This window comes from Hordeum vulgare, chromosome 3H, assembly GCF_904849725.1.
Source record: "Hordeum vulgare subsp. vulgare chromosome 3H, MorexV3_pseudomolecules_assembly, whole genome shotgun sequence".
Lineage (NCBI taxonomy): Eukaryota > Viridiplantae > Streptophyta > Magnoliopsida > Poales > Poaceae > Hordeum > Hordeum vulgare.
In genome coordinates, this window is record NC_058520.1 from 20,053,740 (window position 1) to 20,074,220 (window position 20,481).

The 20,481-nt window shown below is 45.3% G+C and overlaps 1 pseudogene; it reads right to left on the reverse strand.

Moving 5' to 3' along the window:
- Positions 1-3,455: 3,455 nt before the first annotated feature.
- Positions 3,456-4,940, reverse strand: LOC123441388 (annotated as a pseudogene).
- Between the last annotated feature and the right edge of the window lie 15,541 nt (positions 4,941-20,481).

A 20,481-nucleotide genomic window follows, 5' to 3' on the forward strand; every position in this document is an offset into this window, starting at 1 on the left:
AGCAAAATAAGGTGCATAAAAAGGATTAACATCACATGCAATTCATAAGTGACATGATATGGCCATCATCACGTGCTTCTTGATCTCCATCACCAAAGCACCGGCACGATCTTCTTGTCACCGGCGTCACACCATGATCTTCATCAACGTGTCGCCATTAGGGTTGTCGTGCTACTCATGCTATTACTACTAAAGCTACATCCTAGCAAAATAGTAAACGCATCTGCAAGCACAAACATTAGTATAAAGACAACCCTATGGCTCCTGCCGGTTGCCGTACCATCGACGTGCAAGTCGATATTTTCTATTACAACATGATCATCTCATACATCCAATATATCACATCACATCATTGGCCATATCACACCACAAGCATACCCTGCAAAAACAAGTTAGACGTCCTCTAATTTTGTTGTTGCATGTTTTACGTGGTGACCATGGGATCTAGTAGGATCGCATCTTACTTACGCAAACACCACAACAGAGATCTATGAGTTGCTATTTAACCTCATCCAAGGACCTCCTCGGTCAAATCCGATTCAACTAGAGTTGGAGAAACCGACACTTGCCAGTCATCTTTGAGCAACGGGGTTATTCGTAGCGATGAAACCAGTCTCTCGTAAGCGTACGAGTAATGTCGGTCCAAGCCGCTTCATCCAACAATACCGCGGAATCAAGAAAAGACTAAGGAGGGCAGCAAAACGCACATCTCCGCCCACAAAAACTTTTGTGATCTACTCGAGAAGACACCTACGCATGAACCTAGCTCTCATACCACTGTTGGAGAACGTCGCATGGGAAACAAAAAATTTCCTACGCGCACGAAGACCTATCATGGTGATGTCCATCTATGAGAGGGGATGAGTGATCTACGTACCCTCGTAGACCGTACAACAGAAGCGTTAGTGAACGCGGTTGATGTAGTGGAACATCCTCACGTCCCTCGATCCGCCCCGCGAACAATCCCGCGATCAGTCCCACGATCTAGTACCGAACGGACGGCACCTCCGCGTTCAGCACATGTACAGCTCGACGATGATCTCGGCCTTCTTGATCCAGCAAGAGAGACGGAGAGGTAGAAGAGTTCTCCAGCAGCGTGACGGCGCTCCGGAGGTTGGTGATGACCTTGTCTCAGCAGGGCTCCGCCCGAGCTCCGCAGAAACGCGATCTAGAGGAAAAACCGTGGAGGTATGTGGTCGGGCTGCCGTGGGAAAGTCGTGTAAAATCAGCCCTAAAACCTCCGTATATATAGGTGGGAGGGAGGGGGCCTTGCCTTGGGGCTCAAGGAGCCCCAAGGGGGTCGGCCGAGCCAAAGGGGGAAGGACTCCCCCCCCCCAAACCGAGTTGGACTTGGTTTGGTGGGAGTCCTTCCTTCCCTTCCCACCTCCTTCCTTTTTTTTCTTTTCTCTTTGATTTTTCTTTTCTTGGTGCATAGGCCCTCTTGGGCTGTCCCACCAGCCCACTAAGGGCTGGTGCACCACCCCTAAGGTCCATGGGCCTCCCCGTGGTGGGTTGCCCCCCCCCCCGGTGAACTCCCGGAACCCATTCGTCATTCCCGGTAACTCCGAAAACCTTTCGGTAATCAAATGAGGTCATCCTATATATCAATATTCATTTCCGGACCATTCCGGAAACCCTCGTGACGTCCGTGATCTCATCCGGGACTCCGAACAACATTCGGTAACCAACCATATAACTCAAATACGCATAAAACAACGCCGAACCTTAAGTGTGCAGACCCTGCGGGTTCGAGAACTATGTAGACATGACCCGAGACACTCCTCGGTCAATATCCAATAGCGGGACCTGGATGCCCATATTGGATCCTACATATTGTACGAAGATCTTATCGTTTGAACCTCAGTGCCAAGGATTCATATAATCCCGTATGTCATTCCCTTTGTCCTTCGGTATGTTACTTGCCCGAGATTCGATCGTCCATATCCGCATACCTATTTCAATCTCGTTTACCGGCAAGTCTCTTTACTCGTTCCGTAACACAAGATCCCGCAACTTACACTAAGTCACTTTGCTTGCAAGGCTTGTGTGTGATGTTGTATTACCGAGTGGGCCCCGAGATACCTCTCCGTCATACGGAGTGACAAATCCCAGTCTTGATCCATACTAACTCAACTAACACCTTCGGAGATACCTGTAGAGCATCTTTATAGTCACCCAGTTACGTTGCGACGTTTGATACACACAAAGTATTCCTCCGGTGTCAGTGAGTTATATGATCTCATGGTCATAGGAATAAATACTTGACACGCAGAAAAAAGTAGCAACAAAATGACACGATCAACATGCTACGTCTATTAGTTTGGGTCTAGTCCATCACGTGATTCTCCCAATGACGTGATCCAGTTATCAAGCAACAACACCTTGTTCATAATCTGAAGACACTGACTATCTTTGTTCAACTGGCTAGCCAACTAGAGGCTTGCTAGGGATGGTGTTTTGTCTATGTATCCACACATGTAAATGAGTCTTCATTCAATAAAATTATAGCATGGATAATAAATGATTATCTTGACACAGGAATTATAATAATAACTATATTTATCATTGCCTCTAGGGCATAATTCCAACAGTAAGGTGGGCCAAGTGGGGGTGGGAACCAGCCCCTAGGTGGGCTGGTGCGCCTCCCCACTCAGCCCATGGCGTAGGGGAAAGAAAAAGGGGTGGCAAACCCTAGGCCAGGTGGGCCTAAGGCCCACCAGTTGGTGCACCACCCCCTCCTCCCCATCTGGCCGCCGCACCACCCATCTGGGAGGGTTGCCGCACCCCCTCTCCCCTCCCCCTATATATAGTGGGCACTTTTGGCCTTTGGAGGACACGGTTTTCCCTCTCCCTCGGCGCAGCCCTGCTCTTCTTCCTCCTCCTCTCCGTCGGTGCTTGGCGAAGCCCTGCCGGGAGACCTACACCACGTCGTCGTGTTGCTGGACTTCTTCCCCAACCTCTCCCTCCTCCTTGCTGGATCAAGGTGCGGGAGACGTCACCGGGCTGCACGTGTGTTGAACGCGGAGGTGCCGTTGTTCGGCACTAGATTGGAATCGCCACGAGTACGATTCCATCAACTGCGTTCTAGTAACGCTTCCGCTTAGCGATCTTCAAAGGTATGAAGATGCTCTTACATCTCTCTCGTTGCTGGTCTCTCCATAGGAAGATCTGAACATGCGTAGGAATTTTTTTGAATTTATGCTACGTTACCCAACACTAGCTACTTCCCCATCTACTGTCTACTGATCCCCTCATATTATCATCATCTACTACTTCTACACATTAACTTCTGACTTGTACCAACATTACCACACCCGAGTTGAAGTACCAATCATACCACAACAACGCGCTTTACACAAGAGAAAAAGGGTTCACACCCGGTATTACCTCGTCAGACTACCATCAGTGCCTGAGCATCATGAACCCAGGAGCAGCAGCTGAAAGAGAAATAATGGTCACTTGGCTAGCGTTAGTGCCGCCTCTAGAATCGGACCGGCTGCTAGGAGCGCGCCGCCGTAGAGTATGCACAGGAACAATGGCGGCAATGCTTCGCTGTCCGCGATGCCGACACACCCGGTGTGGTGCCATACATCGCAAGCATTGCACGCCACCATGCGCTCGCCGTCGTCATCCTGCGCACCACACACACACCTCACCTCCCACGTGTCAAGCCCGCCCTGGCATCGTAGCCCGGTCTCCATGTCCGCCCGTGGCCATGCACGCCGATTGTGTCCCCGGTCTCTGCCCCACCAAGCACCACCGGATCCCACTTCTCACCAATAATGCCGTCGAGCGTCTCAGCCTGGAACTCCTCGAAGAAGCAGTACGTGTCCCTCAGCGCATGCTCTGCCTGGATGATAAGCTCGCCTATTGATGTATGGACTGGCACCACAATGATCTCCCCTGACGGCAGTGGCCGTGTGAGCTCAGCAGCTTCCCAAGGTTGCGGTCGCCACTCAACGAGGAACCTTAGCTGATCGTTAGACTCATCCCCAAGGCCCCAACACTTGACCCAGTGCTTGCAGTCCAGCACGGCCTGTGCTGCCTCACTTAGCGCCTCCACCATTTCCCGGTAGACAGCACGCAGATCCCTCTCAACATCCACTGCGCTCAGCCACTGTGCTGCAGGACGGGTGTTCTGTACCTCAACATCCATCTGCACTGGCCCTTCCAATTCCTCAAGGCTGAACTCGAGCACACGCATCGCAGTGTTGTGCAGACGGCGGACAACATGGTTGCCAACAAGGGTGTCACCAACAGACTTGATGACAAAGTCGAGGAGACCAGTATCACCGATTTCAACCCTAGCAGCATCTCGAAGCCTGCCTTGTCATCTCTGCATCATTTCCATGCTCAAGCAGCTTTTGAACAACAACCTCTGCGGCATTGACCAGACGCTTCTTGGAAAATCGACAATTGAGCCGCTCAACCACATCCTCAACCCGCTTGCACGGCGGGCACTGTGAGAAAAACGAAGCAGCTCACTTGCTGCCACCACAATGTCAGATTTCTCCTTAACTGTCGCAAATAAACTGACAAAGCCTTCAATCCTGAGTTCCTGACTAATGGGACAACAGTAACGCCATCACTAACTGAGAAATTTGACAGGACTTTCACGACTTCATATTCATAGGATCTATGATTATCTACATCTGATCCCCACTGCATGTTCCATCCCTTATAAAGAGCCCATACCTCACCCTTACTGGGATGTACTTCATATTTCCTCCGTTTGCCTTCCATGAAACAATATGTGAAAACATGAGTCTGTCTTGCGATATATCTGTTGTTCCTAAGCTAAAGCTTCCACAAGCAATGGGCAGTTCTTCATGAGACCATTTCTCCTCTGCTTCATTCATTGCAATGCGCTCCAGCCAAGTGAGATGAACTTTAAAGTTGGAGGCATCAAAACCTTTTATTTTAGCATAATATCTTGGCATGCCATCAAGGTTATCAAAAAGGGCCCAAATCTGACAAATTGCAAACATATTAGCATCCCTCAACTTCTCAAAATCAAAAAATCTGAGTTAACATACAATTTAGTATTTATAAAGAGAACATAATTCTTCTGGACAGTTGATTGTACAAGAAGCACTAATCACAGTATCTTGTGATATAGGGCTTTCATCCATATTTTTCTTGCACTTCCATTTTAAACATTACATTAAGCAAAATGGAGACAAACCTGGTGCTTCACATGTTCTGAACATATTTCCCTTCCTTCTTTACGAAAAATCTATTTGAGAGGAAATGAAGAAAACGAAGTTAAAGACCATACATCCTGCCAGTCCTACAATTGTACATAATCAACAAGAAGATCGAGTACTTCAAAACAAGAAATAAGGGAATGAAAAACAAATGGAATTAACAAACAACCAGTCAATTTTTTTTTCTGTTTCCTGGTCAAAAGAAAAAAAAGTATAGCAAGACCACAAAACATGTGCAACCAAAGCTTCTTTATTTTTGGCAACTATGTACATGAAACTATATTCTGAAACTTCTGAACCAACTATTGACCAAATGACGAAACTTCTTGACCAAATCCTAAATTTTACAAACAAAGTTCCAGCAACACTCTTGACCAAGTGGCGAACCAGTTCCAGGTCGCCGATTTTGCATGTAAATGGCAAATGATTTTGCATGCAGTCTTGAACTAATGTCTGGATTAAAGTTTCTGATAACTGCATCTTTTTGCAAAGGAAGCTCATACATTCGACTTCAGGCTCTGTTACCAATATATTGCAGTAATCGGGACATGACCTCATGATTTCCCCACATTTTACAGACAACAGTTTCAACATGATAGCCATTTCCTTCAAAATACAATGCCAGATTGTGGGAAGACCCACGAGCAACATGGACGTTTGTACCTCATGATTCTTCCTCTACCTAGGATGCCACAAGACACTACAACCAAGATTTCATAATTTGATTACACTAACAGGTCCAAGAATTTAACATGAATAAGCAGAAACCAAAAAATTCCTAGTTCTGCTTTCTACAAAAAATAGGCAAGTGCAGCAATGCTCATGTGGTCATAGCACCCAAGAATCACAAGTGAGAAGAGTGGCCAAGATTCAGGTCATACCTTGTTCTTGAGCTTACTCCAGGGTAATTTCCCCTTTGCTTGCGGTAGTTTGTCCTGCTTGGATTTCACCTTTGCTTGTGATAGTTTCTCCTACTCCACAGAATTAGCATCAAGACCATACATTTCGGATTAGCAAAGGTGAAAGGGATAAAAATTGAAATGTTGAGTCATCCAAATCCTTTCTACTCTTGCCAATTATTCATATGAACCGAGTTTTGAGGCTTCGGAGCCAGTTTCAGCCTTTCAGGCAACAGATGGCAAAATGGCAAAAGCATAGAGCCAAGGATCCAGATAATGCACGTCTGGCCATGTAATCCCGAGCAAACATTCAGATAAACTTCCCCTATAACACCATTCATCTACACAGGAAACTACTACATTTTGGCATCAATATTTTCTTGCCAAAATATGACAGCAAGTCAGCAACTACTGCAAAGACATGATCCTCATATCTCCCCACACTTTTCACTTGCAGCAAAAGTGCAAAACATGCTATCATACCAATTAGAAGAATCAAGAAGAACACCTAAATCTTTAGCAATTTCGAATAATCACAACAAGATACTCGCCTGTCTCTAAATTTCATAACGCACCACAAGTATAGCTCGAGTAATAATCAGGTAATACCTAATCGTCAAACTGTCCCCCAACATTTTCCCGAGATTCCTTTTCTACTACTAAATCATCCATGATTTTTACAGACATTGAGATCACAATTCCACATTCCGAACAGAAAGTCAAGCAAGAAATACCAGATTCACGCCACACATACATGTTCCTTCCTGTATATCTCCTCTTCCGCGCGCAACGAGTTGAACTGCTCGAGAAGAAACCAAGAAACGCTCAAGAACGCACTCCAGAGACTCCAAGAACCCCAAGAAACAACAAGAGCACGTCGCAGAGGCCATCACCTGCTGTTTCCATCTTCTGTTCTCCTCCTCGTCGGTCGCCTGCTCTTGAGTCAGTCGCTGGATAACCATCTGGTCGAACACCGTCTTGGAGTCAAACAGCTGCGCCACCGCGTCGGGCACCTCCTCGGCCACCTGCTCTTGAATCAGCCGCTCGATGACCACCTCGTCGAGCACCGTCTTGGAGTCGAACAGGTGCGCCACCGCGCCGGGCACCTCCTCTGCCACCTGCTCTTGAATCAGCCGCTCGATGAGCATCTGATCGAACATCGTCTTGGGGTCGAGCAGCTGCACCTCCGTCTTCTCCTCCACCACGGGGTCGCTCCACGTCACCCGCCTGAACCTAGCGGCCGCCGCGGCACTCGACTCCGCGCCTTGGAAGGCTCTGAATGCCGCGACGTAGTCGTGGGAGCGGGTGGAGGAGCTGATGCTGCTGCCCGAAGAGCTCCGCCTCGGAGGAGAAGGAGGGGCAGGATCCTTTCCCTTCCGGGGATCCACAACCGTGGCCGGGCTCGACGCACTTCACCTGCGAGTGGATCCTGCCGATCTCGTCCAGACTCGACGACCGCGGAACAAGGATGGACATCGTGGAGCGAGGGATATGGGGTCGCGGTGGCGGAGGAAACCCTCGCGTTCTCGTGCGGGGCAGCAATTTGATGGAGGCCGCCTCCCTCCCCCCACGCGAGCACAGCCGGTGACGGCCAGATGGAGGCGACCTCCCTCCTCCTGCGCCGTCCCTCACGTCGCCGCGGCTGGAGAGGGAGCATCTGGATAAGATGAAACAAAGGATTGCGATTGAAATTCTTACAAATATAGGGGGTTTCCTGAAAACACGAAGCGTTTTCTCTATCCATTTACATAGGGACTGCGAGTTGAATACCTAGAAATGAAGGGGCTTTTATGTAAAAACGCAGCAACGGACGCCAGAAGTCGTCAGTGCTTTATTAATATATATATATATATATATATATATATATATAGGGATAGATTCAAACCACTCATGAGACTAGATTTGTTCCCGTTTCTAGACAAATTACAACTAAGGACATGAAAAAGTTACGCAAAGCTGGTCTTTAGAAAATAAAAGAAGATTGTACTGCATACATTTAGTGTTGTTTCTTTAACATATAATAGTTGGAGTGGTCGTGCCAAGGAAGACTATATTAATGTGGTTGTTCATTATGTTGTTGAAAAATAGAACTAGGAAAAAGAATCATAAGATTCGGGTTAATTGACGTATCACATGTCGGTGAGAACATTGGTCATTCTATAGTTAAAGTTCTGGAAAATTTTGGCATCATGAACAAGGTCTTTATAATAACTTTAGATAATGCTTCATTAAATACTAGTGCAATGAGTATCCTCACTCTTTGTTTAACTCTTATGTTACATATTTTTACTAGATCAATGGTGTGATTTCCATATAATTAATCTTATTGCTAAAATTGCTTTAGAAATATGAAAGAATACATGGATGATGTTTTTGCCGAGAACTTCGGGGAGTTATATTGCTTTAACAAGATTTTGTTACAACCAGCATGAAGGCTGCTAACTAGAAAATTGGGGCATTCCTCAAGCCAGTATTTGGAAACCGGCAGGGAACACACATGCTTAGTATAGAGATGAACCTAGTTGTTGATGTCGGTCATGACATGTCTAGTAGAAAATGAAATAAAACTTGAATACTTCTCCCCTATTTTATCTAATACATGTGCTACAACAGAGCAAGCATCTTTGCGCGAAGGCGAAAGGTTGAAAACCTCTAAGCCGTCCACTTCCATCACCACGTGTGAGAAATCTAGGAGTTGCGCGAAGATGATGCCCTCTCGGAGAGCAAGTGCCTCGGAGAGCAGTGAATTTATGACCCTATTAAAGGGTTTACTCGAAGCACCCATGTAGGTTAGATGAGACCGAGCCACCCACCTCCTCCTCCTTTGCAGCTTCATTGCTAATGGCTCCATCAGGGTTGACTTTTATCCACCGAACATCGGAAGGCCTTCAACATTGCCCATCAGGGATGTTCCGACTGTGTGAAGGCATGTCTATCAAGAGGAAACCATCCCTAACCAGTTTCATCGACTAGAAATGACCCAAAACCTCATGATCATGTGTCAACCGATTGCATGTTATCCATACCGCATGCATGACCATGATCAGTTTACCTCGATCTTTTTTGTGAATTGTAAGGACGCGTTGAGGAAAAACAACCTCAAAACCAGCATCTGCACATTTATTAGTTGCCCGCATATAGGTTAGTTGCATGAGGGAACTAATTTTGACCCATTGTTTTGTTGGCCACATTGCATTAGGCGCACATAGGACACATTGTTTGATTGCAACCTGCATTAGGTGCACTCACCACTTCTCACTAGTGGTGACCTTAGCACACACGACCTGAGTATCACTCGTAGCTACAAAAAAAATTACGGTTCATCCTAGCTACTATGAAATGACAGTACACATTATTAAGAGCCGATTGGCTGAATGGGAAAGTTCATCATGCATCCTCTTTCGCTTCCTCTTACCTCTTATGCTACTGTTTTTATTCCTCTTCCTCTGTTGCTATCGTTACTATTCCTCTGTTGTTGCTTCCTCTTTTGGTGCTGCATTTGCTCTTCTTCTTCCCTAGATTCATGTATGGCTTTTGATATCCCACATTTCTTGTGCCCACTCCAGCCTTTTGGTCTTCCATGCTTCGTTGTCAAAAGCATCCCCACCATGGCCACCGATGTCAACATCGTCAAACTCCACTTTTTCCTCCTCATGCACCAGCTAATCAAAACCCCATTGCAGGATCCAGTTATGCAGAATGCAACATGCAAGAACAAGCTTAACCAGGATGAGGTAAGGGTGAAATGACTTTGGATTCAGGATCTTGAACCTATTCTTCAGAGCTCCAAATGCCCTCCCAATGGTTACTCTAAGGTCGGAGTGTCTGAGATTGAACATCTCTTATGGTGTCCTAGGGTAGTTCCTACCAGAGAACTCATTAAGATGGTACTTGGTCTTTCTGAAGGGTGGAAGAACGCCTGGTTTACATGCATAGCCAGCATCTCCAGGTAGAACTTGTCATTAGGGATGTTGATGCCGTTAGGACGAGTCATCCTGTCATTGAGTATGTTAGCATCATGTGCTAACCCTTCTTAGCCAGCCATCACATATGTGAACTTCATATCAAAGTCAACTGCAGCAAGCACATTCTAGCTTGTGTAGTGCTTCCTCCCCCTAAATGATGCAGCTTCTGCCTTGGCACTCTGGCAGTGGCATGAGTACCATCTATTTCCCCAATGCCATCCTAAAATGGCAATACAAGACTGTGTTAGTGCTCACCTTGAACAATGCTAGCATATGAAGCAATGATCTACGTACTACATTGTTCACCTTGAAGTATGGATACCATCTTGGGCTAGTGCGGATCTTGGAAGGAGTCTGGCTAATTGGTAACCTGAACATCTCTCCTCTCAGCCCCCCCCAACAATAACATACAACACTTGTGTCACGCCCAAAATGCGACCCTATCCTCAATTTGGCACGAAGGCCTCGTCAGGGATAGAAGCGCATCTCGTTGTGTCGCAAGAATTGATATCGTTACAAGTACATGTACTGAAAAGAAGAGGTATATAACAGAGTTGGCTTACACTCGCCACAAGCTACATCAGAGTCACTTCAGAACATTACATAATCATCAAGAGTAAGAGCAAGGTCCGACTACGGACGAAAACAAACGACAAAAGAAGAACGACGTCCATCCTTGCTATCCCAGGCTGCCGGCCTGGAACCCATCCTAGATCGATGAAGAAGAAGAAGAAACTCCAAATGAACAATCAACGCGCTCGCCTCAAGTAACATTTACCTGTACCTGCAACTGGTGTTGTAGTAATCTGTGAGCCACAGGGGACTCAGCAATCTCATTTCCAAAGGTATCAAGACTAGCAAAGCTTAATGGGTGAGGCAAGGTTAAGTGGTGAGGTTGCAGCAGCGGCTAAGCATATATTTGGTGGCTAACTTACGAGTACAAGAAATAAGAGGGGGAAGATCTACGCATAACGGACGTGAACTACTGATGATCAAATAAATGATCCTGAACACCTACCTACGTCAGACATAACCCCACCATGTCCTCAAACGGAGAAAGAACTCACGAAAGAGACAGTCACGGTTACGCACACAGTTGGCATGTTTTAATTAAGTTAACTTCAAGTTATCTAGAACTAGTGTTAAACAAAGTTTCCACGTTGCCACATAATCGTGGGCACGGCTTTCCGAAAGATTTAACCCTGCAGGGATGCTCCAACTAGTCCATCACAAATTACCACAAGCCGCATAGAAATCCTCAATCACGACGCTCGCGATCTCGTCGGATTCCCTAGTGGAAAACCTCAACTCTGAGATTACCCAAAGCATCACCGGAATCCCGATGCACAAGATATCTCGTCAAAGGTAAAACTAATCCAGCAAGGCCACTCGATGTGTCGACGAACCCGATAGGAGCTGTGTATCTCGTTCTCAGGACACACCGTCTATGCAAAGTGGACGGTAGCCAAACCTCGAGTTCCTACGAGGTGGCACCGCCGACTGCTAGGTGGGTGGACCAACACTCATGCGAAGCACTGGCCCGGGGGTTGATTAAATTATCCTCGGGGCCCGAGAAGTCCCTATGCAAATTTTATTAGGTGATTAGGCAAATGTAGTACCAATGTTGGGCCTTGTCAGACCAGCTTTAATCAAAACGAATTATCAAGGGGGTCCCCATAACAACCCCGATCGTGTTAGGAGTGCTCATTTATGGAACATAACACCGGTAGCCGGAAACTAAGGGGGCAAAGGTGGAACAAAACACCAGGCTAGAAAAGGGCCGAGCCTTCCACCTTTTGCCAAGTATATAGGTGCATTAAATTAAATAGCATTTAAATATGTTGATATAACAAAGAACCCATGTTTTCACATGGAAGCAACTGCACCTGCAACTAGCAACGCTAACACAAGGTTAAGCAAGCAGTAACATAGCCAATCAGTGGTTTGCTAGGTTGAACAGGTTGATGGTTTTTGTGGCATTGTTAGGAGGCTCATATTTAACATGTGGTAGGCAACGAGACATAATCGATAGAAGCGATAAAACTAGCATGGCAATGATAGTAATGGTATCTGGGGAAATGGTCATCTTGCCTGAGATCCCGCTTGGCAGAAGAATGCCTCCGTGAAGCAGACGAACCGACGTAGTCGAACGGGTCCTCACAATCCGACACGCTTGCGGAACTCTATCGAGACGGAGGAAACCGAAAACACAAATCAACACACAAAATTCACCACACGATGCACAACACATATGATGTTGGAAATATGCCCTAGAGGCAATAATAAATTAGTTATTATTATATTTCTTAGTTCATGATAATCATTTATTATCCATGCTATAATTGTATTGATTGGAAACACAATACTTGTGTGGATACATAGACAAAACACTGTCCCTAGTAAGCCTCTAGTTGACTAGCTCGTTCATCAAAGATGGTCAAGGTTTCCTGGCCATAGGCAAGTGTTGTCACTTGATAACGGGATCACATCATTAGGAGAATCATGTGATGGACTAGACAAACTAATAGACGTAGCATGTTGATCGTGTCATTTTGTTGCTACTGTTTTCTGCGTGTCGAGTATTTGTTCCTATGACCATGAGATCATATAACTTACTAACACCACAGGAATACTTTGTGTGTATCAAACGTCGCAACGTAACTGGGTGACTATAAAGATGCTCTACAGGTATCTCCGAAGGTGTTCGTTAAGTTAGTATGGATCGAGACTGGGATTTGTCACTCCGTATGACGGAGAGGTATCTCGGGGCCCACTCGGTAATACAACATCACACACAAGCCTTGCAAGCAATGTGACTTAGTGTAAGTTGCGGGATCTTGTATTACGAAACGAGTAAAGAGACTTGCCGGTAAACGAGATTGAAATAGGTATGCGGATACCGACGATCGAATCTCGGACAAGTAACATACCGAAGGACAAAGGGAATGACATACGGGATTATATGAATCCTTGGCACTGAGGTTCAAACAATAAGATCTTCGTAGAATATGTAGGATCCAATATGGGCATCCAGGTCCCGCTATTGGATATTGACTGGGGAGTCTCTCGGGTCATGTCTACATAGTTCTCGAACCCGCAGGGTCTGCACACTTAAGGTTCGACGTTGTTTTATGCGTATTTGAGTTATATGGTTGGTTACCGAATGTTGTTCGGAGTCCCGGATGAGATCACGGATGTCACGAGGGTTTCCGGAATGGTCCGGAAACGAAGATTGATATATAGGATGACCTCATTTGATTACCGGAAGGTTTTCGGAGTTACCGGGAATGTACCGAGAATGACGAATGGGTTCCGGGAGTTCACCGAGGGGGGGGGGGGGGGGGGCACCCACCCCGGGGAAGCCCATAGGTGTTGGGGGTGCCGCACCAGCCCTTAGTGGGCTGGTGGGACAGCCCAAAAGAGTCCTATGCGCATTGGGAGAAAAATCAAAGAGAAAAGAAAGAAAAAAGGAGGAGGTGGGAAAGGGAAGAAGGACTCCACCTTCCAAACCAAGTAGGACTCGGTTTGGGGGGGAGACCTTCCCCCCTTGGCTCGGCCGACCCCTTGGGGGTTCTTGGACCCCAAGGCAAGGCTCCCCCTCTCCCTCCTATATATAGTGGGGTTTTAGAGCTGATTTGAGACAACTTTGCCACGGCAGCCCGACCACATATCTCCACGGTTTTACCTCTAGATCACGTTTCTGCGGAGCTCGGGCGGATCCCTGCTGAGACGAGATCATCACCAACCTCCGGAGCGCCATCACGCTGCTGGAGAACTCTTCTACCTCTCCGCCTCTCTTGCTGGATCAAGAAGTCTGAGATCATCGTCGAGCTGTACGTGTGCTGAACGCGGAGGTGCCGTCCGTTCGGCACTAGATCGTGGGACTGATCGCGGGATAGTTCGCGGGGCGGATCGAGGGACGTGAGGACATTCCACTACATCAACCGCGTTCACTAACACTTCTGTTCTACGGTCTACAAGGGTACGTAGATCACACATCCCCTCTCGTAGATGGACATCACCATGATAGGTCTTCGTGCGCGTAGGAAATTTTTTGTTTCCCATGCGACGTTCCCCAACACTGGCATGATGAGCTAGGTTCATGCGTAGATGTCTTCTCGAGTAGAACACAAAAGTTTTTGTGGGCGGTGATGTGCGTTTTGCTGCCCTCCTTAGTCTTTTCTTGATTCCACGGTATTGTTGGATCTAAGCGACTCGGACCGACATTACTCGTACGCTTATGAGAGACTGGTTTCATCGCTGCGAGTAACTCCGTTGATCAAAGATGACTGGCAGGTGTCAGTTTCTCCAACTTTAGTTGAATCGGAATTGACCGAGGAGGTCCTTGGATGAGGTTAAATAGCAATTCATATATCTCCTTTGTGGTGTTTGCGTAAGTAAGATGCGATTCTACTAGATACCCATGGTCACCACGTAAAACATGCAACAACAAAATTAGAGGACGTCTGACTTGTTTTTGCAGGGTATGCTTGTGATGTGATATGGCCAACGATGTGATGTGATATATTGGATGTATGAGATGATCATGTTGTAATAGTTAATATCGACTTGCACGTCGATGGTACGGCAACCGGCAGGAGCCATAGGGTTGTCTTTAAACTAACGTTTGTGCTTGCAGATGCGTTTACTATTTTGCTAGGATGTAGCTTTGGTAGTAATAGCATGAGTAGCACGACAGCCCCGATGGCGACACGTTGATGGAGATCATGATGATGGAGATCATGGTGTGACGCCGGTGACAAGAAGATCGTGCCGGTGCTTTGGTGATGGAGATCAAGAAGCACATGATGATGGCCATGTCATGTCACTTATGAATTGTATGTGATGTTAATCCTTTTATGCACCTTATCTTGCTTAGAACGACGGTACATTATGAGGTGATCTCTCACTAAAATTTCAAGACGAAATTGTGTTCTCCCCGACTGTGCACCGTTGCGACAGTTCTTCGTTTCGAGACACCACGTGATGATCGGGTGTGATAGACTCAACGTTCACATACAACGGGTACAAAACAGTTGCACACGCGGAACACTCGGGTTAAGCTTGACGAGCCTAGCATGTGCAGACATGGCCCCGAAACACATGAGACTGAAAGGTCGAGCATGAATCGTATAGTTGATATGATTAGCATAGATATGCTTACCACTGAAACTATTCTCGACTCACGTGATGATCGGACTTGAGATAGTGGATTTGGATCATGTACCACTCAAATGACTAGAGAGATGTACTTTTTGAGTGGGAGTTCTTAAGTAATATGATTAATTGAACTAATTGTCATGAACATAGTCTAATGGTCTTTGCGAATTAAGATGTAGCTTGCGCTATAGCTCTACTGTTTTTATATGTTCCTAGAGAAAAATTAGTTGAAAGTTGATAGTAGCAAACTTTGCAGACTGAGTTTGTAAAACCGAGGACTCTCCTCATTGCTGCGCAGAAGGCTTATGTCCTTAATGCACCACTCGGTGTTCTGCACCTCGAGCGTCATTTGTGGATGCTGTGAACATCCGACATACACGTTTCTGATGACTACACGATAGTTCAGTGCAAAATACTTATTGGCTTAGAAGCAAGGCGCCGAAAACGTTTTGAAACGTCACGGAACATAAGTGATGTTCTAAAGAGATGAAATTGTGATTTCATGCTTGTGCCCTTGTTAAGAGGTACGAGACCTCCAACAAAATTCTTTGTCCACAAAGTAAAGGAGAAAAACTCAATCGTTGAGCGTGTGCTCAGATTGTCTGAGTACGACAATCGCTTGAATCAAGTGGGAGTTAATCTTCTAGATAAGATAGTGATGGTTCTCCAAAGTCAATGCCACCAAGCTGTGAGAGCTTCGTGATGAACTATAACATATCAAGGATAGATACAATGATCTTTGAGTGATTCGCGACGTTTGACACTGCGAAAGTAGAAATCAAGAAGGAGCATCAAATAGTTGATGGTTAGTAAAAACCACTAAGTTTCAAGAAAAGGCAAGGGCTAGAAGGGATACTTCGTGAAACGGCAAAACCGTTGCTGCACTAATGAAGAGACCCAAGATTAAACCAAAACCCGAGACTAAGTGCTTCTGTAATGAGGGGAACAATCACTGAGGTAGAGCAACTCTAGATACTTGGTAGATAAGAAGGCTGGCAAAAGTCGAAAGAAATATATTTGATATACATGATGTTGATGTGTACTTTACTAGTACTCCTAGTAGCATGAGGGTATTGGATACCGGTTCGGTTGCTAAGTGATTAGTAACACGAAATGAAAGCTACGACATAAACGGAGACTAGCTAAAGGTGAGGTGACGATACGTGTTGGAAGTGTTTCCAAGGTTGATATGATCAAACGTCGCACGCTCCCTCTACCATCGGGATTGGTGTTAAACCGAAATAATTGTTATTTGGTGCTTGCGTTAAGCATGAACATGATTGGATCGTGTTTACTGCAATACGATTATTCATTTAAAGAGAATAATGGTTACTCTATTTGCTTGAATAATCACCTTCAATGGTTTATTGAATCTCGATCGTAGTGTTACACATGTTCATAATATTGGTGCCAAAAGATGCGAGGTAATGATGTTAGTACCACTTGCTTGTGGCACTGCCGCTTGAGTCATGTTAGTATCAATTGCATGAAGAGGATCCATGCTGATGGATCTTTATACTCACTTGATTTTGAATCACTAGTGACATGCAAATCATACCACATGAGCAAGGCCTTGTTTTCATTGAGATGAAACAAGATAGTAACTTGTTGGAAGTGATACATTTTGATGTATGCAGTCCAATGGGTGCTGAGGCACGCAGTGAATATCATTATGTTCTTACTTCAATGACGATTTGAGTAGATACAAGAGTATTTACTTAATGAATCACAAAGTCTGAAATATTGAAAAGTTCAATTCTGTTTCGGATTGAAGTTCGTCGTAACAAGAGGATAAACTGTCTACGATATGATCATAGAAATGAATATCTGAGTTGCGAGTTTTGGTACGCGGTTAAGACAATGTGGAAATTGTTTCGCAGTTCATGCCACCTAGAACATCATAGTGTGATGATGTGTCTGAACGTCATAGCCACACACTGTTTGGTATGGTGCATGCTATGATGTCTCTTATCGAATTACCACTATCGTTTATGGGTTATGCATTAGAGACAACCGTATTCACTTTAAATAGGGCACCGCGTATTTCCGTTGAGATGACACAGTACAGAATGAGCTTTAGAGAAATCTAAATTGTCGTTTCTTGAAAGTTTGGGGCTTCGACACTTATGTGAAAAAGTTTCAGTCTGATAAGCTCGAACCCAAAGCGGATAAATGCATCTTCATAGGATATCCAAAACAGTTGGGTACATCTCCTATCTCAGATCCAAAAGCAAAGTGTTTGTTTCTATAAACGGATCCTTTCTCGAGGAAAGGTTTCTCTCGAAAGAATTGAGTGGGAGGGTAGTAGAACTTGATGAGGTTATTGAACCATCACTTCGACCAATGTGTAGCAGGGCGCAGGAAGTTGTTCCTGTGGCGCCTACACCAATTGAAGTGAAAGCTGATGATGGTGATCATCAAGCATCAGATCAAGTTACTACACGCCTCGTAGGTTGACAAGGTCGCGTACTACTGCAGAGTGGTACGGTAACCCTGTCTTGGAGGTCATGTTGTTAAGCAACAATGAACTTACGAGTTATGAAGAAAGCAATGGTGGGCCCGGATTCCGACAAATGGCTGGAAGCCATGAAATCCGAGAGAGGATCCATGTATGAAAACAAAGTGTAGACTTTGGAAGAACTACTTGATGGTCAGAGGACTATTGAGTAAAGATGGATCTTTAAAAGGAAGACAGACAATGATGGTGATAAGTCACTATTAAGAAAAGCTCGACTTGTCGCAAATATGTTTCCGACAAAATCAAACATTTGACTATGATGAGACTTTCTCACTCGTAGCGATGCTAAAAGTCTGTTAGAATTATGTTAGTAGTTGGTGCGTTATTTATGAAATATTGCACACAGGATGTCAAAACATTGTTTCCTCGACGGTTTCCTCGAGCAAACATTGTATGTGATACAACCAGGAGGTTTTGTCGATCCTAAAGATACTAACAAGTATGCAAGCTCCAGCGATCCTTCAATGGACTGCTGCAAGCATCTCGGAGTTGGAATATACACTTTGATGAGATGATCAAAGATTTTAGGTTTGTACAAGGTTTACAAGAAACTTGTATTTCCAAAGAAGTGAGTGGGAGCACTATATAATTTCTGATAAGTATATGTGGTTGACATATTGTTGATCAGAAGTAATGTAGAATTTCTGTGAAGCATAAAAGGTTGTTTGAAAGGAGTTTTTCAAAGGAGTACCTGCATTGCGCTACTTGAACGTTGAGAATCAAAGATCTATGGAGATAGATCGAAAGCGCTTGATAGAAGTTTCAACAAGATGCATGCCTTGACAAATTTTTGAAGGAGTTCAACATAGATCAGCAAAGAAGGAGTTCTTAGTTGCGTTGTAAGGTGTGAATTTGAGTAAGACTCAAAACCTGACCACGGCAGAATAAAGAGAATAGACGAAGGTCGTCTTCTATGCCTTAGCCATAGACTCTAAAGTATGCCATGCTGAGTAGCGCACCTGATGTGTGCCTTACAGCAAGTCTGTTAAGAGGTACACGGAGTGATCCAGGATTGAATCACTGATCAGCGGTCAAAGTTATCCTTAGTAACTTAATAGACTAAGGATTTTTTTCTCGATTATGGAGGTGGTTAAAGAGTTCGTCGTAAAGGGTTACGTCGATGCAAGCTTTGACACTAATCCGAATAACTATGAGTAGCAAAACGGATTCGTATAGTAGAGTAGATATTTGGAGCATTTCCGAATAGCACGTAGTAGCAGCATCTATAAGATGACATAAAGATTTGTAAAGAACACACGGATCTGAAAGTTTCAGAACCGTTGACTAAAACCTCTCTCACGAGCAAGACGTGATCAGACCCCATAACTATATGGGTGTTGGATTCGTTGGAATCACATGGTGATGTGAACTAGATTATTGACTCTAGTGCAAGTGGGAGACTGTTGGAAATATGCCCTAGAGGCAATAATAAATTAGTTATTATTATATTTCTTAGTTCATGATAATCGTTTATTATCCATGCTATAATTGTATTGATTCGAAACACAATACTTGTGTGGATACATAGACAAAACACTGTCCCTAGTAAGCCTCTAGTTGACTAGCTCGTTGATCAAATATGGTCAAGGTTTCCTGGCCATGGGCAAGTGTTGTCACTTGATAACGGGATCACATCATTAGGAGAATCATGTGATGGACTAGACCCAAACTAATAGACGTAGCATGTTGATCGTGTCATTTTGTTGCTACTGTTTTCTGGGTTTCAAGTATTTGTTCCTATGACCATGAGATCATATAACTTACTAACACCGGAGGAATACTTTGTGTGTATCAAACGTCGCAACGTAACTGGGTGACTATAAAGATGCTCTACAGGTATCTCCGAAGGTGTTCGTTAAGTTGGTATGGATCGAGACTGTGATTTGTCACTCCGTATGGCGAAGAGGTATCTCGGGGCCCACTCGGTAATACAACATCACACACAAGCCTTGCAAGCAATGTGACTTAGTGTAAGTTGCGGGATCTTGTATTACGGAACGAGTATAGAGACTTGTCGGTAAACGAGATTGAAATAGGTATGCGGATACCGACGATCGAATCTCGGGCAAGTAACATACCGAAGGACAAAGGGAATGACATACGGGATTATATGAATCCTTAGCACTGAGGTTCAAACGATAAGATCTTCGCAGAATATGTAGGATCCAATATGGGCATCCAGGTCCCGCTATTGGATATTGACCGAGGAGTCTCTCGGGTCATGTCTACATAGTTCTCGAACCCGCAGGGTCTGCACACTTAAGGTTCGACGTTGTTTTATGCGTATTTGAGTTATATGGTTGGTTACGCCAATGTTGTTCGGAGTCCCGGATGAGATCACGGACGTCACGAGGGTTTCCGGAATGGTCCGGAAACGAAGATTGATATATAGGATGACCTCATTTGATTACCGGAAGGTTTTCGGAGTTACCGGGAATGTACCGGGAATGACGAATGGGTTCCGGGAGTTCACCGGGGGGCACCCACCCCCGAGGAAGCCCATAGGTGTTGGGGGTGCCGCACCAGCCCTTAGTGGGCTGGTGGGACAGCCCAAAAGAGGCCTATGCACATTGGGAGAAAAATCAAAGAGAAAAGAAAAAAAAAAGGAGGAGGTGGGAAAGGGAAGAAGGACTCCACCTTCCAAACCAAGTAGGACTCGGTTTGGGGGGGGAGACCTTCCCCCCTTGGCTCGGCCGACCCCTTGGGGGTTCTTGGACCCCAAGGCAAGGCTC